General features: G+C 41.3%; 1 protein-coding gene across 1 annotated transcript in view; it reads left to right on the plus strand.

Annotated features, from left to right (window-relative positions):
- Nucleotides 1-68: 68 nt before the first annotated feature.
- Nucleotides 69-23,081, plus strand: part of KIAA1549L (KIAA1549 like) — a 135,665-nt gene continuing 112,652 nt past the window's right edge. The window contains exon 1 of the mRNA XM_027699268.1: nt 69-133. The gene's annotated coding sequence lies outside the window, so the exon portion shown is untranslated. The remainder of the gene's footprint in view (nt 134-23,081) is intronic.

Consider the following 23,081-nt stretch of genomic DNA (forward strand, 5'->3'; position numbering starts at 1 on the left):
GCGCCCGGCCCCGCGGCCCCGCGCAGCGCCCGGCCCGCGGGCGGGGGAGCGGGCCCGGCCGCGGCCGTGTCCGTGTCCGTCCTGCTGCTCGGGGTCGTCGTCGCCCTCCTGCCGAGCGCCCGCGCCGAGCCGGGTAAGGAGCGCGGGGGGCGCGGGGAGAGCGCGGGGAGAGCGCGGCGGCGGCGCCGCTGTCACGGTGACAGCGGTGACAGTCACCGCCCTGCCCGCGGGGACGGCGCGGCTCTGCGGGGACGCTCGGGCTGCCCTGCTCCCCTCCCGCCGAGCAGCCTCACCTGCTGCGGTGGCACAGGGTCCCCGCCTGCCCGAGCCGCGCACGGCAGCGGGGATCTGCCTTGTGCCCGGCGCTGCCGAGAGCGGGGAACAGCCCGGCGCTTCTCTTTGTCTGCCGCATCCCTTCGTACCCGCTCTCTGAACAGAGGCTCCTCTGTGGAGAGGGGATGCTCGGGTTTTCTGCCTTTCCCTAAAGGCAGCCGGAGCTGCCATCACCCCCCCCGGTCTGCCTGGCTGGCGCACAAATAACAGCTTTTCCTGTGGGACGGGATAGTTGGATTAGGTCTTGTTCCTTGCAGAGAAAGGGACGGGCAGAGGCTTTTGTTAAACGAAAGGATCATTTCCACTGATTCTCTGTGTGTGTGGCGGGGAGGAGGGGAAGATAAGGAGGGGTTAGGAGAGGGCAAGCTGCGCTAAGATCTGAGCGCTACACCTCAAATGCAGCTGAGAGCTCCGACAATTTCTGGGTTATATTTTTCCTATTTCCCTTGACTTTTTAAGTCAGGCACTGTCCTGCGCTCTCCAGACTTCTTACAGCAGTCGATATACTCGGTGACCTCAATGCAGAAATGGTTACTGTTGCTGGCAGTTATTGTATGTGCCAGATAGAGATGCCAAATATAATTCTGAGGCTATGCTAAAATAATTGAAAGAGGCTAAAATTGAGACATGGCTAGATTGATCCTATGATTTTAAGAAAGGAGTAGGGATGTGAATCCACATTTTGAAGCTGTTAATATGTATGTACAGTAATTGTATACAATTGATGCCAGTTTTATAGCCATAATATAATAAGGTTTCTCATTTGCAGGTTGTAGGTTGGTGGAACAGTGCCTCATACTGCATTACTTGTTCTGAGCATGTAAATACCACAGTTTGATTTATCTCTATAAGATGAATTGACCCATGATCAGAAGAATGGCTAATTTTTTACCTTGGCTTGTCAAGTCAGTCTGGATTTCACAGGAACTCTGGCACCACATCTAAGTTATGAAATGTGTGTTCCTCGGAGGTAGCCAGGCTCTCAGAGCTGAGTTGCAAAAGCTGAGGTATTTCTGACAATGCAACAAGACACCTTTTCATGCTTGAGGGTGAGATTCAAGAGTAGAATGAAGTACATGAATAGCCTGCTTCTTCCTTTGTGGTCTGTATGTCTTTATGGCACAGCAATGATCTCACTTTTAAGTGAAGAAATCCAATAGAGTTAAAAAATATATTTGTAGGTATCTCATAGCCAACACCTTGGAAAAAAAAAAGAGTTGGGAAGCCAAAATAGTGCCAAGCCAAAGTACATAACCATGGTGTATATAGCACACACTGTGTAAAATTCTGTCACCAATTGGCATTACTTGGGGATTTCAGATTATCAGGTACTTACATTAAGGTACTAAATGTAATCTGTTGTACTTCATAGCTTTGAGCTTTACAGCTGCAATCACCAGTAAAATTTTATTACTTCTATTCAGTGTTGATCAGTAGGTACAATTGCTGAGGTACATAAATTGGATGTCAATCAACCTCAAAAGCTCTGTCTTCCACTGAGATGGAACACATGAAATGCTGTCTCCCATTGAAGGCAGGGGCAAATTATGTGGTAGAGCCATATTTTCAATCAAGAACATCATTTTTTGTCTAAGAAGGTTAACTTCTATATGTTTACATGGAGTAGTCTACGTGTAGGTCTGGATTTCTGTTCAGCCAATGTGATTTTACAGGTTCCCGTGTTTAACATGATAATGTGTACGGTTCATAGAGCACATCCACTGCCATGAAGTCCAAGTGGTGTTCCATGCTGCATTGAACATTGGGAAGAGCATTTGTCATGCACCATTTTTACTAAAGCTTTCTCCACTGGGGAACATTTCCCTCTGTGGGAAATTTATATCTGTACACATGTACACACTCACAGATAAATGCTCGGTTCTTCTACTGGGTTTGTAGGAGACATGTGGCATCACTGTGTGTGAGGATGAAGCAGGGAACCCGGGGCATGGAGAGAACAGACAGGTTTTACTCTGGTGCTAGTGCTTCAGAAGACAACTCAAAATTTTGTTTGCTGATCTCTGAGATCTACAAAATTTCCTTGCACCTCAATGAGAATTCAACACAAAGGGCAAATATCTCCTTGAGAAGAGATCCTGGCAGGATGAGGTGTTGGGCTCCCAGGTGTTGGGAGATTGCTTATCTTTCTCTCAGGGTTTCAGAGCCAGACCTCAGTGCTGGTCAGTGCCTCGGGACCCTTTCACCATCGACTACAGAGTGATTCGGTTTCAAACAGCAGATAAGAAGCTTTATTTTTAATTTTAGAAGTATTTTATGCTTCTTTAGCTGGATATATACCGAACTGCTCAGTGACATGCAGAGTTAGTTATTAACTTCAACAGTATGTCAACCCCAGGACCACTGCTTGAATTCAGGTTGAAAATAAAATTACATTGTCCACCATCATCAGAAGCACAAAACTGTGATTTCTCGTGGATTATAGAATAACCAGTGCAAAAACTGAGTCAAACTGAATATATCTGTCAAAAAAGGGAAAAGCAATGCTCCAAAAATCGAATGAGGGAATGTGCAGTTTCGGGTTGACTCCTGCCATGCCCCAGGCAGGTAAAACGCCTTCATGAATCAGAGCCATGAACCCTGGGCAACTGTTTCCCCCTGGTGGAAGAAGAGAGAGGCAGTTTCTGAAATGGGTGTAACTTTGAAAGGCAGATGTTGAAATCTGATTTGATATTGGTGGAGCATCTCTCAGCCAGTCAATACATATGTCACTGTTGTTTGAGTAAAACAGAGGAAAAGGCGTGCTGCTCACAGTTGTGTTGCTCATGAGATTAATCAACTGAGCAGAGAAACTGCAGGGGGGTATTCTGGGCTAACAAAGTTTTAAGAAACATTAAAATATACCTTTTACACTTTCCATCATCCTCTGTGCTTGCTTGTGCATTGTGTTTGAATGATAAACTTGTCAGGGAAAGGTCCATTTCTTCCTGTGTTTGCTGAACACCAGCACAGTGAGATCTCACCTTAATTAACAATGATTTTACAAACAATAACGACACCTCCAGCGCTGTGGCTGCTTCTCGCAGCTGGAGCTTTGATTGAACAACTCGGAGAGTGCTCCGTGCCAGCTGCTAAACTGCCAGTCCCACCTCCTCCTCAGTGGATGGCAGCTACCTGAGCACTGACTCAACTCCTCTCAGCTCCTGAAACTCCACAAGAAGCACCGGGATTGGCACATCTGGAAGCGTACACAGGTTGTGCTGGAGAGGCGAGGGCTGCGAGCGTGTGGGGCCCTAGTCCTTCCCTGGGTCCAGCTCTGCATTGTGGAATTTGGTGAGGACATAGAAAAAGGCACTCTGCACCTCCTGTGGTTGCTCTCCAGAATTACCAGTCCAGCATTCTAGGAAATAAATAGTTTCGGGTTGGTCACGTTGCTATTTTGGCGTTCTGATCATCTCAACAGAGCAGAATACATGCAGGCGTCTCAGATACCCCATGAAAGAACAGTGGAAAGTTCAAGTTCTAACTCATATTATTCCAAACAAAACAGGGATCTACAGCAAGGGTGGAAGCATTAGGCCACCAGGAGCATGAAAAAGATGCTTCTTTGTGAGGATTTGAGGCTTTGATGGATATGCTTGGTATAGATGCACCAGTCAGGAGTTACCTTCTTCCACTACATTCCTGGATCTGACCTGATTAATAAATAATTAGCTGATAATAAGAAATCTGATTTTAGCATTCACATAGATATCTAATATGTCAAATTCATATATACTGAAACCACTTTGATGAAACTGTTCTCTGTAGATTAAGACAAGCAAATATCTCAGAGTAGGTTGAAGGGTATCCTTGTGTGTTATGCTTTTATGGAATGCTGACTGGCTGTTTAAGACCTAGGGTTAGAGAAGAACTTATTTTCTGACATGTTCAGTCACCCTGTAGTGCATTGCACCCTCCTAGTCTTCACTGCACTGTTTTTTGAGTCTTTCACACTCACTTGAGGCCAGGTCAATGAACAAAAGGAAGGGGACTGTGAGTAATTTTCTGTTTATGGTATTTTCCTGGTCGTGTGGGAATGGTTGTTTCTGCTGCAGTAAATACTGATGATATTTGCATATTAATTTAGGCTTTAATGTCAAAACATGTCAACATTTCATTAAAAAAAATAAAATGAACATTGTAGTGATTATTTACTGTTCTCACTCCCTTCTCTGAGTCCAAGGAAGGAACGACTGCACTTACTGAACTAATCTGTCTTTTATGGCTAATCCTGAGGTCCGTGGGTGAGGCACTGCCTTCCTACCAGCCAGGTGGGATAGCACTGGTGGGCTTTGGACACAGGGCATTTCTCAGCTAAAACACCCCACAGAAAAACATTCCCAATAAGGGTATTTAGTTAGAAGAAGTACAGGATATGGGAAAAACAATGTACAGCTCACACAGAGCAGTTTGCTGCTGAACTATTTGTAGTGTTCTTGGCACAGTTTTGAAAACCCATCAGGGTCTTCCCTCCTTTCCCTTCTCTCTCCTTAAATATAACTTTCAATAATTCCAGATTTGAAAAGGTCTATGACAAAGGGTCTGGAAAAGAAGCCATTAAGGGCAAAGCCCAGTCCTTGACCTGACATTTTGGTGGCAGTCCTACATACAGGCAGAAGGGTGTAAAGGGAACACCCACATCTCGCAATGGTTGTCACAGGTGGAAAGGCCAGTAATGTTCTTAGAGTCTGAAATGGAGAAATTATGCCAATAGGTGTCTGAAGGGCATCTTTGAACAGAGATGATGCTTTTAAGGGCCTCTCATCAGCACATATAAGTGGCTTGGTTTGGCTACTCCCTTTTATAAAGGAGGCGTTATTGCAGAAAATCGAAAAGCTGAAGATATAAGTACTATGGGCCCCATTTGGGTGACAAGAAATGATCACGTTATTAATATTTAAATAACAATTACTTTTGCAGGTATGAGGTATATACAGTGTGTGTAGCAAAATGTAACACACATAATGTTACTACTTGGCCTGGAAGTTAAATTAGGGCAATTTCCTTTCTGTATTCTGGGCGCAGGAGTGAGGAAGGAAAAGTGAAAGAACATTCAAAGATGAAAACCATAAAAACCCAGACTCATAAGAAGGTGCCCCTTTCCTCATTTTCTCCACAACACATTGCTGTAGATCTGAAACTATCTACAACACCTTGTCTAGCATTTTATCACCTGTTAGCAATATACCAATGTTCACCTTTTAAGGGAAATACCCCAGCTGATTCCTACTGACATTGAATAGGAAGAACACGTGGGAGAAATCAGAGGAGAAACTATGCAAGACTTTAATCACAGAGCATAAGTCTGGGCATATTCTCCAATTTTCAGGTATTATCATCATGTTTGGTGCATCAGCAGGGAAGCAGCTGTAGCTCTTCTTTTGAAACTTCTGAATTGCCTTCATGTGTATGCATTTTTCTCGTTATGGCTAAAAAGCCTCTGTGTTGACTGTAGTGATTTTGGCTGTTCTCTAGGAAAGGCTTTTCACACACTATACCTGCTGGTCCTGTGTTTTCCTAAATGCTCGTGCAGATGTGTGGTGATAAAAAATTCCTGAAGGAAGCCAACATGAATTACAATCCATCTGTGTACCAGGTAATGAAAAAGCAGCAGGGCTATCCTGCACCACTCTGCTGTTGGGTGATATGATGATCTCACTGCAGTGTCTTTAGCTGAAAATAAGTAAAATGTCTTCAAGTAAATTGTTGCCCTGTGTTTGAGAGGTGTGGGTTTTGTAAATTTAACCTGATAAAGTTACTAGCTAGGATAACACAGAAAGATTGTTACATAAATATGTGAGACTTGCAAGGCTAAGAGAAAGGTTTTTAAAAGACAAAAGAAAGGCTAAACATTTAAATGCATGGAAATTAAAATGTCAAAAAACAGATTCCAAAGGAATAGGAAACAAAGATGTATTAGTTTTCCGTGGTATTTCTTGAACAATGAAGTAACTGAGGCCAGCAAAATGTTTTGGCAACCAATGTAAAATGGTAAGAAAAGAGTTGAAATGTGGAAGTTTATCTGTGGGAGCAGTTTCTTACCAAATAGTTGTTCTTTGTTTTGAAAATGAAGATTATTTAGCTTATGTGGTCTTCTTTGTCACTCCAGTTCTGAAAAACTGATTTAAAAGAACCCATTACAGACTTGTCTCGTTCTTTCTTTGTGTAGTTCTCTTTTAATCTGATGAGTAGCTTTGGCAGATGAATAGGTCAGTGATGAAAAATTGGATTTCTATAGAGGTCATGGCTAATTAAGAAAGGAAATGCATTTTTACAGTTTTCTGTCATTGTAGAATGTCTTCGAGCTGAAATTTTTAGGAGTGGCTTTAAGAAATCCCTAAAAAAGATGGTTTTGGTTTTATTTGGCAATTTAGACGTACTTCTCTGATCTTGTGGTAAAATGTCTTGGCTGAATGTTTTTAAGGCTAATACATGCTTGACTGTTGTAGCTGTCCAGTGTTCTCATATGGGTTTATCTGAATTTCCTGGTGCTTGTGTAGCTGCTGAATTAAATATGCACACAAAACCCCCCTGTCCTTTGTTGACTGGCAGTCCATAAACAGGCTAAAGCTTTTGCTCTCATAGTGGATAGTAACAGACAAGTTTTCAAAGCTGCAACCTCCTGAATATATTAATATATATTTAATATATTCCCTACGCAAGGCTTGGTATCTACAATATGTTGCTATTTAAAAACAAATGTTTTACTTTATTAGAGAATTAGAGCTCGGGCTTTAAATTGTCTCCAGGCAGTGGTCTTTTCTAGATGAATAAGTGGGAGTGTTGATTAGACATTTTATGAGGTGTTCTTTGTGGCTGTACTGCTATTTAAAAGAGCATTATTTTCTGTATCTACCTTTTCTTTGGATAATGAAACACCTATAAAAAGCTTATGGAGTCACATAATTAATATGAAATTATTGAGTTATTTTCAAAAAGAATTTTACCAGATTATCACCTACCAAAAGCTCCTTTGTTTTACTGAGTAAAGTCGAAGCCTTATGTTTTACTGAGAAGCCATGTACAAAAATCCTATTGACCAGTTGGGGTTACTCCTGGGCCCGTGCAGCTTTTCCTGCAGTCATATCCAAAAGAATAGTGCAAATTGGAGAAGGGCAGTTGGCGATAAGAAGGAGTAGAGAACACGGGAAAACTTGTGTTGCTAAAGCATTTCCAGGCGTTTAGGTCACAAAGGAGTCACTGATGTCAAATTTGCCTTCTGAATAACGTGAGCCATGAGTTTTCTCTTGGTTTTAGTGACTGATACAAGTGTGGCAGCTCCAGGCAACCTTTAAGAGACTGTGAAATCCTGACTAAAATTTGTGAGGGACCAGGCAGTTCACCAGAATTACTGCTGAAGGACATTACTATCACATTTGGAAATGTATATAATTCAAAACTGAACCGGTACCACTGTGTTTTCTGGCCACCCTACCTACCAGACTGAAGACCTCCAAAATCTCTTTTCCTTTGAGTTCTCATAGGGCTCAATCAAAGGCATATTTTCCACATCTTTCATCATCCTTGTGAGTCCTTTATGAAGTCTTTTTCAGCCTGATGTCCCTCTGAAACTGCAGCCTCCACAGCTGGTCTGGTATTCCTGGTTCATCAGCAATGGGCATCAGCATCAGTGCCAGATGTAATATAATTTTTTGTTGTAGTGCTGATCTTCCCAAATGTAAGAATTGAATTAAGGTTACTCCTGAAGCGGTTCCCATTGATCTGATTATTCACCTCTGCTTCCAAGATTTATTTTTTATTTTTTTTGGAAGAAGTCTACTCTGCAGACTTAGGTGTAATCGAGAGAAGCAAGATTAACGACCCCTGAAGCTACAATGCTTCTCCTACTCATGGAAGCTGCAGTCTGCTCAGCAGACATAACCCTTCATCACTGCTCCCCTCTGTAGACACTCTTACTGTGAAATTGGTCTGTACTCTTTATTTCCAGATGTGTGGTCTGATACTTGACTGCATCTGCCTGTCTGCTTCATTGTTCATCCCTTTCCCAGTTGTCATCTCAGAACTTTTATCAGATAGTTTTGACTTCCTCCAGGCTACTGATAAAAATGTTGACTGCAAGGCTGAGAATCATTTCCCATATGGGTCTACTAGAAGCACTGCTGCTCAATTTAATCATTTAAAATCTGTGGCATAGGCACCATATTCATTTTATATTTTATTAATCAAAATGTGAGATATAAAGTCAAATGCCTCATTGAAATCTAAGAATATTAGATCAAATTTATAGTCTGATAGAAATGTAAAATGAATTTAAAGTGATTCATTGCCCATAAAAATTCAATCCTGGGCATTAATTATTCCATTCTCTTTTTGCTTATCATCAGTCAAATCCTTTCTCTGCTAATTCAGTCCATCATCACCATCAATATCAAAATCCTTATTTGACAGTTCCCATTTTCCTTGTTTAAATGTCACAATATTATAGAACAAAGATAAATACTGTTCTTTGTTTGCTTTGTCTCCTAGCACTAGCAATAAGGGGACAATCAGCAATTGAGGGGGGGGAAAAAAAGCCTAATTCAAAACCAGTCAGTGCTGCTTCACAATCCCTCTGGCTGTAGGACTCGCTGCCACAAAAATGAGTAGTTTAGGAACCCCAAAAATGTAGGTCTGCTGCACTCTCTGGTAGTGTCTGGCTGCACAGACTGATGGAGACTGGATGAATCCTGCTTAGTTCAGGGTGGCATTTCCTACCTTCCTGTATGGACAAACAGAATATCCAAAACTCGAATAGTCAGCACTAAAAGAGTATAAACCATGACTAGATGCACAGAAAATAAAGCTCCTGGAAAACCAGACACTGTTTGGCTGAAGGGGACACTTGTGTTTCATGAACAGCCATGGAGACACCTGGCAGGCAATGTGTGTCCACGTGTTCCCGGTGTCTCCCTACACAACCAGTGCTCGGGGCTGTGCTGCATTCCCAGCAGTGTCTGTGCAGCTGAAACTTGAGACCAATTTGTCAAGCCAAGTGCTGAGACCTGTGCACAGGGATGAGCTGAAGAGAGGAGGGGATTATGGATTAGGGAAAGGGAAGAGGACAAGCATACCGAGCTAAATAGTCTTTCCAATTGCAAAGGAATATTCTTTGCTTTGTAGGTATTTCAGGCAGAGCTAATGGGATGCCAGGTGAACACTGGTAAGGCTTTGTTCCCTGAATGCATCAAAAGAATTGGGGTATTAGGGTTGTAGGAGATAGAGCTCGACATCTTGTGCTTCTTGCTGTAATTTATTTGGGAGCTGGAAACACACTGGTCAAAATCCTGGCCTGGGTAGAGCCCACAGAAACTCTGCTGCTGGTTTTCATGCATAAGACATTTCAGTTGTTTTCTCTTCATTTTGTGATGACTCTGGCTTCCTTTGGTTTTGCAGCATGCCTTAGGTGGGAGACTGGAATGGTATCTTGATATTAATCTCCTTTTTGTCCTCCAAAAGTCAGCCACTACAATTAGTGAAACTCTTTGAATGCTCGAAGGGAAGCACGTACAATGCTTATCTGAAATTACACCACGGTCCTCCAGCACGCTGCAGAACACTCACCCCTGTTAGATGGACTGGCTGGGCAGTGTGTGTTTTGTTGAAAAGCCAGCAGCTCATTTGAAAAATCGGTGATGAATTAAAAGTAATAGATAATGGGAACAGGACTGAGATAATGGTGGATGGAATATTTGAAGTTTATCAGATATTTTAATGTATCCAATATTTTCAGCGTAATGCAGATAATTAAAATCACCCCGAAGAAATGATCTTACAGGAGCGTATTCTTGGAATGTGATTTGTTTTCAACAATATTAACTTTAGGCTAAAATATTAGTGTAATGCAAAGTAGGATCTGTGTAGGATAGATTTCTGTAGCTATTATTACAACTATCCAATCAAAGAAATCTCTCTGTATAATTTCTACAATTATTTAACTGCTAATTTGATTCTAAAATTGTCTTTCTAGGCAATTATTGCTGAAATCAATGCTATCTACTTGCGCACACACAGAAAAATTCTTAACATTGTAGTCTGCCTAAATTCATGGAATTGATGTTGAATTGCTTAAAGTACTTGGGTATTTCCATGACTAATTAGGTCTAGCCATGGGTGTCTTGCCTTTCAGGTCTGGGCTGGTCAGGGAAGCAATAGGAGGAGTCCCAGGGACATCAGTGGGTGGGGATGAGTGTCTGAGCAGTGAGTTGAGTCTTAATCATGAGCTCTTTCTCCTGTGAGATACCACTAAGTTTATAGTGATACACCTGGGAGAGGTGTTTTCAGAAGGGGCAATTTTGCTTGTTTGTCCTGCAATAATGACCAAGGAAAAAGGCAAAACTGTGATGGAGGGCATTAAGCATGTAAGAAGACTGATGTTCTCCTGAAGTGCATGCTTAAACAAACTGGAGTTGCCATTTTAAGGTGCCCAACAAGTTCTAGTGCTCGTCTGCTGAGACTTTCAGTGACTAGGACAACGTAAATAAATACAGCAAAGGTTAATCTGGAAGATAACACAAGTACCACTCTGCAGTTATTTATCTGTGCCTTCTTAAAATTGGTTTCCCCCCTTCAATAGGTTGTTTCAGTGGATGTAACTGTTAGCCAGACAACAGAGTGTGAAGTTACTTACACTGGTTAAACTGGTGTGGTACTGAGACATCTGTGCCTCTGCCCTGTGTGGGTATGACATTTTCAGGAACACCGTGAACTTAATTGCAGTTCAGAGTGGTGCACAGCTGTTGTTTTGATATTGTTAACTTCTCTTTGTGGAAGGAAAAGAAAAATAAAGTGATATGTGTATTCACTAATTTTTTTTTTGTTTTCTTTAAATCCAAATATATTTTGGTTGAGAGTAAAGATAAATATATTGATTCATCCTTCTCTTTTGGGGAAAAGTTGATTCTTTCTGTGGTCTCTCTTGGTTCCTTTGCTTCTGTAGAAATGTAGTTTCAGAGTAATTAACTTGAAAAATGCATACATTTTACCTCACATCACCCAGTAGTAAACTACCAGATAAACAGTAAGTCAAACTGTGTGTGTGAAAGCTGCTGTGAGCAGCAAATCCCATCTTTTTAGTATCTGGGCTTATATCTGGGCCTTTCAGCATATCTTGACAGAAATAACTTGTGTTTGTCTTTTAAGCACTGAATGTGTGCCTCTGCAAACAAAGATTTATTAATTACAGAGCACCTTCCTCTTTTACAGTCTTTTTAATATCAAAAGAATATAATTGTTTCTCTTCAATACTGTTTAAACATATTAAAAGGTAAAAAGAAAGATAGCAATTACATAGTGAAAAGTTATGCTCTTTTATTACTCTATTTCTGTATAAAGTAAATCTTATCCCCAACAGAATAAAACTTACCATCCTTTTGCTATACCACTACTCTTCCCAGTGGTAATATTGGCATTTATTCTTGTAAGCAGCTGAAGGATTTCCATTTTAGCTGATTCCACAGTCTCTTTAGGGAAAATACTTTTTATGAATATTAGCACTGCACCTTTGATAATTTTCATGTCCAAAAGGAGGACATCATCTCAATTCGGAGCAAAGAATATACTTTATTTGTTATCAATTTAATACAAGAGGATTCTTATGGCTGAGGTGACAGTATGATTTGGAAAACTTAGATTAAATGGATTATGGATGAGTTCATTTTTTGTTATTAAAATGTATACTGACAGTGTTGATAGAGTGCCATTTAGATGAGGTGTCTGTTGAATGTTTTTGTCAACGGGGTACAATAGGGATTATTTTTACTTGCCAAGGTGCACATATCCCATTGTGTGGTAAAAATTGTTCTTAGGAGTATTTTTAGGCTCACTAGTTAAGCTGTCTTTGCTAGAGAAAATATGTAGTATTCAAAAAGAAAGAGAGTGAAGTCACTTAAAGGAATGTCTCCTGTGGATACCCCAGCACTTGTAAGGGTTTTTTTTTTCTTGTTTTGCATTCTCTCAGCTGGGAAATCAGGTTATTCTTCAGCTTCTTGAAGGAATAAAAGGTTCACATCCCCCAGTCCACACTGAGCTTGTCCCCACAGCCTGGGCTCAGCACTGGGGGCCACAGGGTGTACAGGCAGTGCCCAGAGCTGCTCTGCAACCCAGACACGGGCAGTGTCTGTGGTGCAAGGATTTTTTGGTTCATCTGGAGTTTTTCAGCTCTTCTGTGATGTTTCCAAGTTGGACTTATTCACTCAGTTTTGTGGGGCTTCTCTATAGTAGGTACTTTCCATATTGACCCCCTGCTTGCTGTTTGTTCCTCAAGTATGGTTTCGGCACGTGTCAGATACTTTTGGTCTTTACTGGGGTGTGCAAGTGTCTGAAAGGTGTTAGTTAAACTGCTTCTGCTGTCTGCTTGGGCTTCACTGCATGGCTCCTGATTGCAGAGGTGCTCAGAGATAAAATTATGTGCACTTACTCATATCATCAACTTTAAAGAATTAATGCACTTTAACTGGCATCTGTGCTCGCCACATTGACAGCATTATTTACATTCAGTGAACTCAGGCTTTTAAAATCCACGTTATTGCACATTTTGCTTCCAGAATGTCATGAATTGCAGGAGCATCACCAGTGACAGAGTTAGTAATACATTCATAGATCTTGCTGTATTGAAAACCATTTCTTTATGTATTTCTTGTGAAACAGTTATCATGGGGTAGTTTTCTTGCTGTAAATTCAGAGGAGAGAGAGGACACCGATCTATTTTACTGGGACTTATTTCCTTACTTGCTGTTGCTTTTGCTGAGTTAATCTCAGTGTAGAACATCAAATTGTCATCTGCACTTTGTGTTAACTTGGGTCAACTCATTTTAGACAATCTGCGTGGTCCCAGTGCTATATCCCCTCTAGAAGTTCACAGTGTTTGCCATCCCAGTGTAACACCACTTTTTGGGAGGTTTTGTAGAAAAGAGACAACATAGATCTGAATGTTTGTCTCCTCAGTGCCACCTGCAAGCACTGATGCTCTCTGAAGGCAGCGGTCCACCAAAACCTGCCACCATCACGGTAAAATCAAACACTTCCATAAGACCCAGAGAGGCTGCTCCTTTCTTGGCATCACAGGTCTCCATTTTGTCTCTGTGTTTGTACTTTCACTCAGGCAGAAACATGTTGTGCATTTCTAAATTGATGTATTTACCTAATTGTTTTTAATAGTTGTTTCTTTCAGGCCAGCTGATTCGTACACTTTCCTGAGCATTTAATTTGATTTCTGCATTAATTCCATATCAGGGAGTAATTAGAATAGACAAAGAAGGAATAAGTAGGACTGAAGTTATGAAACAAAGCTGGCATGTGAATTTATTGCCTGTGGTTCTTCGGGACCCAGTCATCTGCTACAACTTCTTTTAATAGCTCCTTCTGACTTTAATGTGATCAAAACAAATGTAGCGTTTTGTTCTTGAGTTACATTTGGATTCTGCTCCTTAGTTGTTGGCACAAAACCCCTTGGAAGGGGTGGGAGCACTGACCCTGAAGCTTGGTATACCCAAACCACTGGGGGTGTAGTGCAGAGCCTGCCTAAAGCCCTGGGATACGTGGTTATCTTCCCTCAGGCAGTTCACTACGTGATGGGGCTGGCAGAAACCTGTTACAAAAGTATTACTGACTTCTCTGGGGTTTTGTAAATGCATCGATTTTCCATACAATTTGAAAGGTAATGTGCAAGAAACACTGGGTACCGTTTTCAAATATTTTGGTTGCTTTCCTAGGGAAACAAAACTTAAAGCTGTGGATTTTGCCTTTTTCGTTTCTCAGTCCATTTGAAAGACTGACGAATGCACAACCCTCCCCAGTAACTTTTTAATCCTTTGGCCAGTTTCCATCAGGTTTGTCAGCAATAGAGCTGTCTGCTGTCTCAGGTTCTTCCTGCTTTCATAAAAATCTGTGCCTGCAAAGATGGAAAGGAGCTGATAACAAGTGCTCTGCTGTTCCCTGCTGTTCCTTGATGCTCCCAACCAGCAGAAGTGTGGGATGGAGCAGCTGTCTCAGGGGGCAGATGGGGAGACTGGCTGAACATTAGGGTTTTTAGGGTACAGTGTGGGGCTGTGGGACTTGGAGGAGCAGGCAGGGGAAGAGACAGGCAGGAAGAGGGGATGTGGCTTCTGAGTGTGTGGGGGGAGCTCAGTTCCTGTGTTAGGATACCTTCCCCAGTTTTATTTTGGCAGAGGAGCCCCAGCCCTGGCAAACAAACCCAAGTTTGGTCGTGATGCTGGATAGGGAGATGGGAGCTGCTCCTGGGACTTGGGGATAGAATGTGACGACAAACATCTGTCACCACTTCCAACGAGCCAACCACTGTAAGTGCAGCTGGAAAGACATTATAAGCTCAGTTGTTGTTTCATTCAGCTGACATGAGGTACCAAGAAATACAAATTATCTCTTAAAAGGTCTGACCTATTTCTTCAGGCTTTTCTCATTTGAAACAAAAATCCCATCAGCACTTGGTCTTGTTTACACAAACACATGTACACAAGCAATAGTCCTCTTTTTTTTTCCATGTGCATTATCCTGCTGGGTGCTCACTTGCAACTCTGGGTCCTCTATTTATCACTGTGGCAGTAATTGAAACTTTTCAGCAGTTTTCCACAGTGCTATTGTCCAAAAAATAAAACCCAAACCCCACAAACCCCCCTCAGTGCACGTTTCAAAGACAGAAAATTATATTTTGCCTTCCAAGATATCTTGCCATCAAGATAGCAAATGCCAAACACTCAACAATTTTCTCAAAATATGTTTATTTTTTTTGTTTTGTTTTGTTTTTCTCTCTGAGGGGTTATTCAGAAATTGTTAAGTAGTATCAAATTTATGGGTAATCCCACAAAGAGGTGATGCAAATCTCTGGTGCTCAGTCTTTTCTTTGGAGAGACGAAAAAAGAGGACACATTGCAATGTGGAGTTTTCAGATCAGTGATTTACATGATAACAAAGTGTGATTTAAGCTTTTATGGTAAAACAAGATGATATTAACATAAACTTTGGTGCAAAAATAGCAATATGTTCCAGTTGGAGCTTTCAGAAAATGCTTAAAAGTAAGTAGCAAGATGGGCTCTTGGAAGATTCTCTCCCTCGCTGATCCCAGGTGCTCTCTCCTGGAATGAAACTAAAACGTGCTCATCACTGCCTGGTAGCTGGGTCAGGGCTTGTGAAGGTGTTCCTGTGGCTTCCAGAAAGAAAAGGGAGGATTCCAGTAATAAATCATCGCTATTTTGAATTTGCTGAACTGTCCCTGTAATTCTCTTCAGCCTAATGCAGCAATCTGTACTGTTACTCTCTGTGTCATGAGATGTTTCAGCTATTGGAGTACTACTACGCATTAGTGGGTATAATGTTTCAACTAAGATTTACATCAAGGCTTTCATGGGCCATATGCTGAGGTTTTACAATATCCTATTTCTTGCCACGTTTGTCCTTTTTGGCCTTTTGTCAAAGAAAATACACACAAGTACCCAAGGATCTCTTAAGGCTCAGTTTTAAAAGTATCACAGGTACTTCAGGCAGCAGGGCTCAGCAATTTTCAGTGAGTCAGTAGGTGCCAGGGCACTGACTGGTGGAGCTGCAAAGGCATTTGGGTGCCTGCAGCTGCAGATGGGAACCTGCAAGATCCCTGGAGTAATTTGGGCACAGAAATTGCACTGCCTCTTCAAGGGGCTGGTGGCTTCTCAAGCGAGTAGGTGTGAGGCAGCTCTCAAAGCTGGCAGCTCCTGCAAGCCTTTCGAGGCACTTACATGCCTCATTTGTAAATCTGCCCCTCGGGCACTTGTGATGAATTGTTCCAAGTGGTGTATTAGTTTCATGTTTGTTTTGTCATCCGTGCAGGCACTGACTTCTCTGGTCTTGTTTGCAAGGTTACGTATTGCAGGTCATTCTTTCAGTAGCATTTGTTCAGCTCAAAGTATCTTCACCTGCCTTTGGTGTTCAGTATAAAGCACCAGTCCTTCATGTTGCTAATACCAAAGAATTAAAAATAGCTGGGACAAACCAACATTAATTTTGCAGTAGTTAAATAGAGTTAAATACAATATGCTTGAGTTGTTCAGTGCTTCCCGTGAGCAAAGACTGCTGCTTACTTCTCTGACTGACCTGTGGCTCTTGAGATGCACAAATGCCCTTTTATGGGTAAAAGAATCTTTGCCCTATGCATGTACTTATATGTATTTCATGCTCTTTCACATGGCAATGAATGTTTTGGTAGCTATGCTAGCATATTAAGTAAACGCATGTATTTGTGTGTAAATGTATTGCTTGTATGTGAATGTATATGTTTTTCTACATCTCTCCTTTTTTCCCTGTGTTTCTGTAAGGTCAGCATCTGTTTTTCCAAAGGTGGTAGCTTTAAAGTTGCTGTTTTCATGAATATTTGATCTAATATAAGGTGCCCGGCTCTGTGATTTATGTTAATGAATTAACAATCACTGCAATTTCAGAATATATGAAAGAAATGGAAACTAGCTCTTCTCCTATATTTATTTCCTCAAATTTGTATTCACTCACGATTTGCATTTGACTTGAGAGCCACCCACACTGCTTCACACAGGTTGGTGTAGCTGCAGAGGGCTCTGCAGCAGAGCAGTGTCTCCTCCTCGCTCTCTCTGTGTGGGTGCACGTCTGCCTTCCACCCTGAATTGAGAAGCAAGGCTGTCCTCCCTGGTTGGCCAAAAGGGCAACCTCTGCAAGACACTGATCTGGGGTATTTAATTGAACTGTCTGCAGGATTTCTTTATGTTTTCAGGAGATTTAACCTCCTACTGCTCCTTTACTTTTCCGGACTTTGCCTTCCTTCCAAACTGCCCTTTAGCTCCTCCACATGCAGCTGCATTAGGCGTCTGCCTGGTGAGAACTGGGCAGAGTACTGGAAATAATCACACCAGTTTGTCCCCTCACAGAATTGTCTTGAAAATTGGGAAGGATTGAGAAAGGCTTCCAGCTGCTGCTCCCTGCAATGCCAGCTGCAGCACACATTACATGCACACTCACACACACACACATCCAGGGATGGTCTTGCTCTGAGGAAGGGCTGCTCCTGCCTGTGGAATAAGCAGCAGCACTGCAGATGCTGCAGAGTTTCATACCAAAGGTGTCAGACACACTTTGCAACGTGTGCTTTAACCGTAGAAAGGCTGTGTACATTTACATGGTAGTTCCCTGTGTCTCCTGTCTCCGCTCTCCTCGGTGCTCAGCAATGGAATTAATGTGACAGGAACACGGGAATGGTGACATGTTTGTTAGAGGAGATGGGTTTTTTTGTTTATCCTGTCTGCTCAACTCTCTGATGATCACCGTCATCATCCTTGGCCTTTGCTTCGTGAGGAAGAAGCACATGAAGATTCTTCTGCCTGAAAAAAGATGAGCAAAGGCACATTTTTGAAATCACAAATCACCATTCATGGAAGCGATCAAGGTAGTGAATAGAGAATTACTACTGGCTATATTAACTTATTTGTGTTTACTTATTACATATCTCTCTCAACCTGGGCTTTTTACCACTAATTGCTGTACAAACACCACACTCACCTTCCCCAACAGCTCATAATGCTTCTCTGTCCTGTTCATCCTGCTACTGATGGGGCAAAGCTTTCTTTGCTGCTTTGAGTTTAATCTTGAGTAGTTTTCCTTTTCTCTTCCAATCAGATTCCCAAATTACTCTGTGGGTATTTTGTCTATCCAGGCAATGTAGCTCCTATATCAGGTGTTCAGGAATAAAATGTGAACATCTTCTGGCACCACAAAATTGTTTTTTGCTCCTTCTCCCCAGAGATGCTTTCCTTGGCGATGACAGCATTTTCAAGTGAGAAAATATAGGCCTTCCACTAGCTGAAAGCACAGCCAATTTATTTCAGGGATATGAGGCATTTTTTAATTAATCTTTTCCATAAATGTTGACATTGCATTACATGATTGAGATCATGGGAAGTAAACTCAGAAGCTCAGGGTTGTGTTCCAATTATTATTTTGCAAACATAAATGAGAGGCTACAGGAAGGTTCTCAAAGAATGCCTTCTGTTATGCCAAGTTAACATTTTTTTAACCAAGCCTCTTTGAATTTATTCCATAAACTCTATTTATTCTGGCATTTCTAATAGTTGGGAAACTACTGAATTCTACATAGTTATTGTAAAATATGACATTAAGGTAGGCAGCTACTTATCCTCAGAAAATATATTCAATTCTGCTGGATTAGGGTTTGCAGAGCTTTCAAACTGTATCAACATACTTTAAATCTTGATAGTGAACAAGATGCATTGAGCAGAGTCTGTCAGTCAGCAGTGAAATGGAGTCAGCATTTTATTACTTATAGCACTGAAAGTAATTTAATGAAATTAACAGAAAAACCCAATTATATCAAATTGCTATGGCAGATATTTGGACTGAAAGTGCAGTGTAATAAACTCATATTCATTTCAAAATGGAAAATCATGTGTAGTGTAGGGCTAATCATTAAATTTTTTGCATATTTAATGAGTTCATTTCTAAATACAGCTATGAAATCTCTTACTGATTTCATTGCAGTGCTGGTTCCCCTCACCTTCTGTGTACTCACTCTGTTATTATAGTGTCATTTATGATACGAGTAGTATTACACTAATGCCTCAACGTGTGCATTGAGAGTGTTACTATTTTTAACAGTTTGTTGCATTAGGAATTCTGACCTTGGTACACACTTGGTAATTTTTTTGGCTGTAACATATGATCCCTGTTTTTGTACTTGCTTCTTTTAACCTCTCAGAGAGGTTGTTCCTTAAGGCAGCACCTGGATGGGCTCAGGGAGGAGGTGGAATAAGGCACCTGGAGCATCTTCATGAAATGTCCCACCAGCTGAAGTGTGCCCAGTGTGGGCAGTTTCTGCATTGCAAGCAGAATTCATTTGCTGTTAATTTACTGAAAATGGCTAAATATTGCTGATCAAGGCTGGAGAAGCCTCCATGTTGTTGTTTTTATTGAATTGCTGTTGACAGCACTCCAGTTTGGTCCTAGCACTGCCATGATACATCATGATTTACTAACCATGGTCTGCTTTACATATTTAGCAGGACTGCCTGTCACAGAAATGAAATGAGTGAACTATTATAGAACTATATATGTTGATAGTTAAGTGATGAGGTGACTGGATTTTAAGTTGCAAATGTGCCCAGTACAATTTACAGCTCGCACTAAACTGCACTTGTTGTGGTCAAGGTAAAGAGATTTTAATAGTTGCTTGGATAACTCATCTTTTTTCTTGCTTGTGTAGTACTACCAGACAGCATTTCAAATTGTGGAGTAACATAATTTACCTAGATCTGTCTTAAAGATTTCCATTTCTTGTCACCTAGAAATTATTATTTAATTTAAAAGGAAATTAGTGTTTTATTTGAGTTGTCACATGTGGAAGTAGATAAGGATCATTCTACAGTTAGCAGTTTAAAGTATTTGTTTAATAGTTTAAATTTTGTTTAGTGTATTGCTTAGTATGTGTATTTCCTATGAAATTTATAGTGGCCTGACCAGTAGGGTTGTAAAATGTGAAGTGATGTATTTAATGCGTTGAAACTGTGCTATAAATTTTTATCCTTGTATGATTCACCCACCCCTTTATGGACATATATTTGGAAAGAAGAAATGCCATTACCTTAATGTACAGTATTCTGACCTGAGAACCATTTGGTGGTGAGGGGAAGCTTTTGTTGCTGTTGGTTTTTACACTAATAAAAGTATAACCAGAGTAATGGCACTGACATAGCAGTGAGGTTGCAAGGAGAATGCAGAAGTCTGGAAATAGGTAGGCTGATGTTGCTTTTGAATGCTTACAGAATAGTCTTTAATTTCATAGTCTCTTTTCTTACTTGTTTTTTAAGCCCCTGAAAGTTTTTATCTATTTCAGTAAATAATGGATCACGAACTAGGAATGAACCAGGGTTGTGAAACAAGGGCTGTTATCGGTGAGACCACTGTTCTCAGTCGTGGGATTTGGAAGATGTTTTTTTGCTGTGAAGAATAAATGCAAAAAGGGAAAGGGTTCTTGGGACAAAGCAGCTGAGATAGGCTTGGTGCTTTTGAATGTAAAGAGTAAGCACAAGAGAGTTTGTTCATGATGCTAATGCAGAATAATTTAAATCAAATTCGAGTCTACTCTTTCTCTGAGTGTCTAGTTTGAGAAATCAAAGGCCCAATTTAGAATATATTTTGAGAAGAGGGAGTTTTGACAATGCTGCCAAATTCTAGCAGGTCTTTAGAATGAGTGAATTGTCATTTTTCAGAGGCTTGTAATGAGTAGATTTGGCTGGATAATCATAGGGACAGTAAATGACACATTTCAGTATTTCACACCCCTGCTCAAAAGCATCTGTATGCTTCTATTTCTCAAAGAAAGAGCTGCTGTAATTTTTGAGAGGACAGAATGGCAAATTTCATCCTTAATACTGTTTTCGAAAAAAAAAAAGAAGGAAAAAAAAGGTATTTTGTTTTATTGAAAACTCACATCCCTTAATCCCTCCAAGTGTGATTTAAGGATCATCTCTGTATAAAGCCTCCTCTTGAATATTCCAATTTAGCAAACATAGAAGGAGGTGAAAATAGGGCAGTGTGGAAAGAATTCAGCAACCTCAGCTACAGGAGTCCCTACTACTGATGCCTCTGATATGGCACCAGCTGTCACACTGACTGGGCCATGATCAAAGCTGTAGATGAGATCTGGGAGTTGGACTCGCATGTACCAGTCCAGTACATCAGCAGTGGGGTATTTCTTGCCTTTTTAAGTCTTCAGTTGGTTATGACTCATGATGCTTTATTAAAAGGATTTCACAGCACTTGCTCTCCTTTTAGAGAGAAATTTTCATTTCCCTCTAAACGAGCTGCCGAGGAGGTTTACCTGGCGGGATGCAGTGCGGTAAAAGTATTTCAATCTTGAAATGGTAATAAATATTTACAGCTATTTCTCTGGGGCTCTTTAGTATTGATAAAATGAACAGCTCTCATTACAGAATATTTGTTGAGGCTGTGATGATTCAGCCACTGGTGCAATAAAGAGAGGAACAGAAGTGCTGTCCTTCCCTCCTTGGAAGATGCTCCTCCTGTGGTTTTGTGGCATGAATGACTAGAGTTGGCAGCACAAATGCACTTGTGATTTGGGCTGCCCCTCACCTATGGACCCGAGCATCAAAAGCTCTCATCAGCCCGTTCTGAAACTTTATTAACATGCAGCAAAAGTTAAGTAGTATTTACATTTATGTCTATTTTCAAAATGTCTAGTTCATAGTGAACAATTCTCCTTTGGCAGTTTGCTATGCTCAGATTAGATGGTTTTCGTTCATTATTGAAATAAAAATCTGAATATCACCTGCAGCACTTGCAGTGGTAGCACTAATGCCTATCAGGGCATCTGCTCAACTGCAGAACATGCTGTGGAGAAGTGTGTATAATATCTATTCCAGTTAGTTTGAGGTTTGAAGGGAGTGGTAGGTCAATACTGCTCTTGACCTGAATTTCTGGGATAATGAACCCCGGGAGAATAGGCCTGTAGAATTTTAGAAGGGTGGAATTGGTGGATTTTATAGAAATCAAACTTCTTTTTAAAATGTCTGTAGCTCAGCAGAGAGCACTCTGGAAATTCCTATAGGGTCATTTAAGAGTTCTATAGATAGAAAACTCTGTTGAATTTCATAGTGTCTTGCCATAAAAGAATAGTTTACAACCTCAGCTAATTCATTTTGCCAAAGCACCATTCTCTTTGGCAGAAAAACGTCCTTTGCTGTGAGGGTGGTAAAACGCTCCAGCTTTGCCCACAGAAGCTATGGGGTCACCACACTTGGAGATGTTTAAAACCTGACTGGATGTGGCCCTGAGCTGCATGCTCTGGCTGACTCTGCTGTTATGGGCAGTGCTGGATTTGGTGATCTCCAGAGGTTCCTGCCAGCCTCATCCACTCTGTGTGACTTTCTCTAAGGTGTTCTCTTCCAGTTACCCAACAGGTACACAACTGGAACCACAGTGAGGGAGTAAAGTGCCAGGGTCTGTTCTATAGGATCCGCAGAGAACTGTGGTTACTTCTGGACCCAAATGCCTTCAGGACAGATCTGGTCCATGACCTTATTTTCCCGAACAAGGGCTCCAAAGAATGACTATTAGTACTTAAATAGTCACTAAAGATAATCTGTGGAGTCATTGCACTGATGTAAAATTCCAGGTCTTGTCCATGCAGAAACAAGGACTGCCTGTTCCCCCTACCAGCCTGTGTACCCTGCTCCTGCATGTGAGATCCATGAGTGGAAGGTGACCCACTGCTCACAGGTCTCACAGACATGATCTGGCACAGCATCAGTGTTCTGGTTACAGACCAACAGGTCTGTGTGTCCCCTGTGCCTCCTGTAGGAACAGTGGCACAGTTACTGCTGCATCTGTGTGTGACTTCAGAGGAGCCTTTGACCATGTCAATAATTACCTTCTAACTCTTCTTTTAAAAGGCACTAAACCAAAAACAAGCTGTTCTCTTTCTTTTTTTCAATCCTGTTGCCATTGATAACAAACCAGCACTATAACTTTGTGCTGCAACACTGCTCAGTGTCTGAGGCAATGACTTACAAAACCCCTTCAGGAAGGAGAAATCTTATCATGGAATCAGTGGTAACCTTAGCCATGAACACCCTTTGCAGTACCAGGACCTGTTCTCAGCCACAACAGCTGTGGCTTCTGCTGCCTTGCTTGGAAGAAGGCAATAATGAAGAAACAGCTTCAAAAGGGCTTAGGAAAACAGTGGATAGCAGAAGGTAGAGGTA

This window comes from Neopelma chrysocephalum, unplaced genomic scaffold (assembly GCF_003984885.1).
Source record: "Neopelma chrysocephalum unplaced genomic scaffold, ASM398488v2 Primary Assembly neopelma1_24, whole genome shotgun sequence".
Lineage (NCBI taxonomy): Eukaryota > Metazoa > Chordata > Aves > Passeriformes > Pipridae > Neopelma > Neopelma chrysocephalum.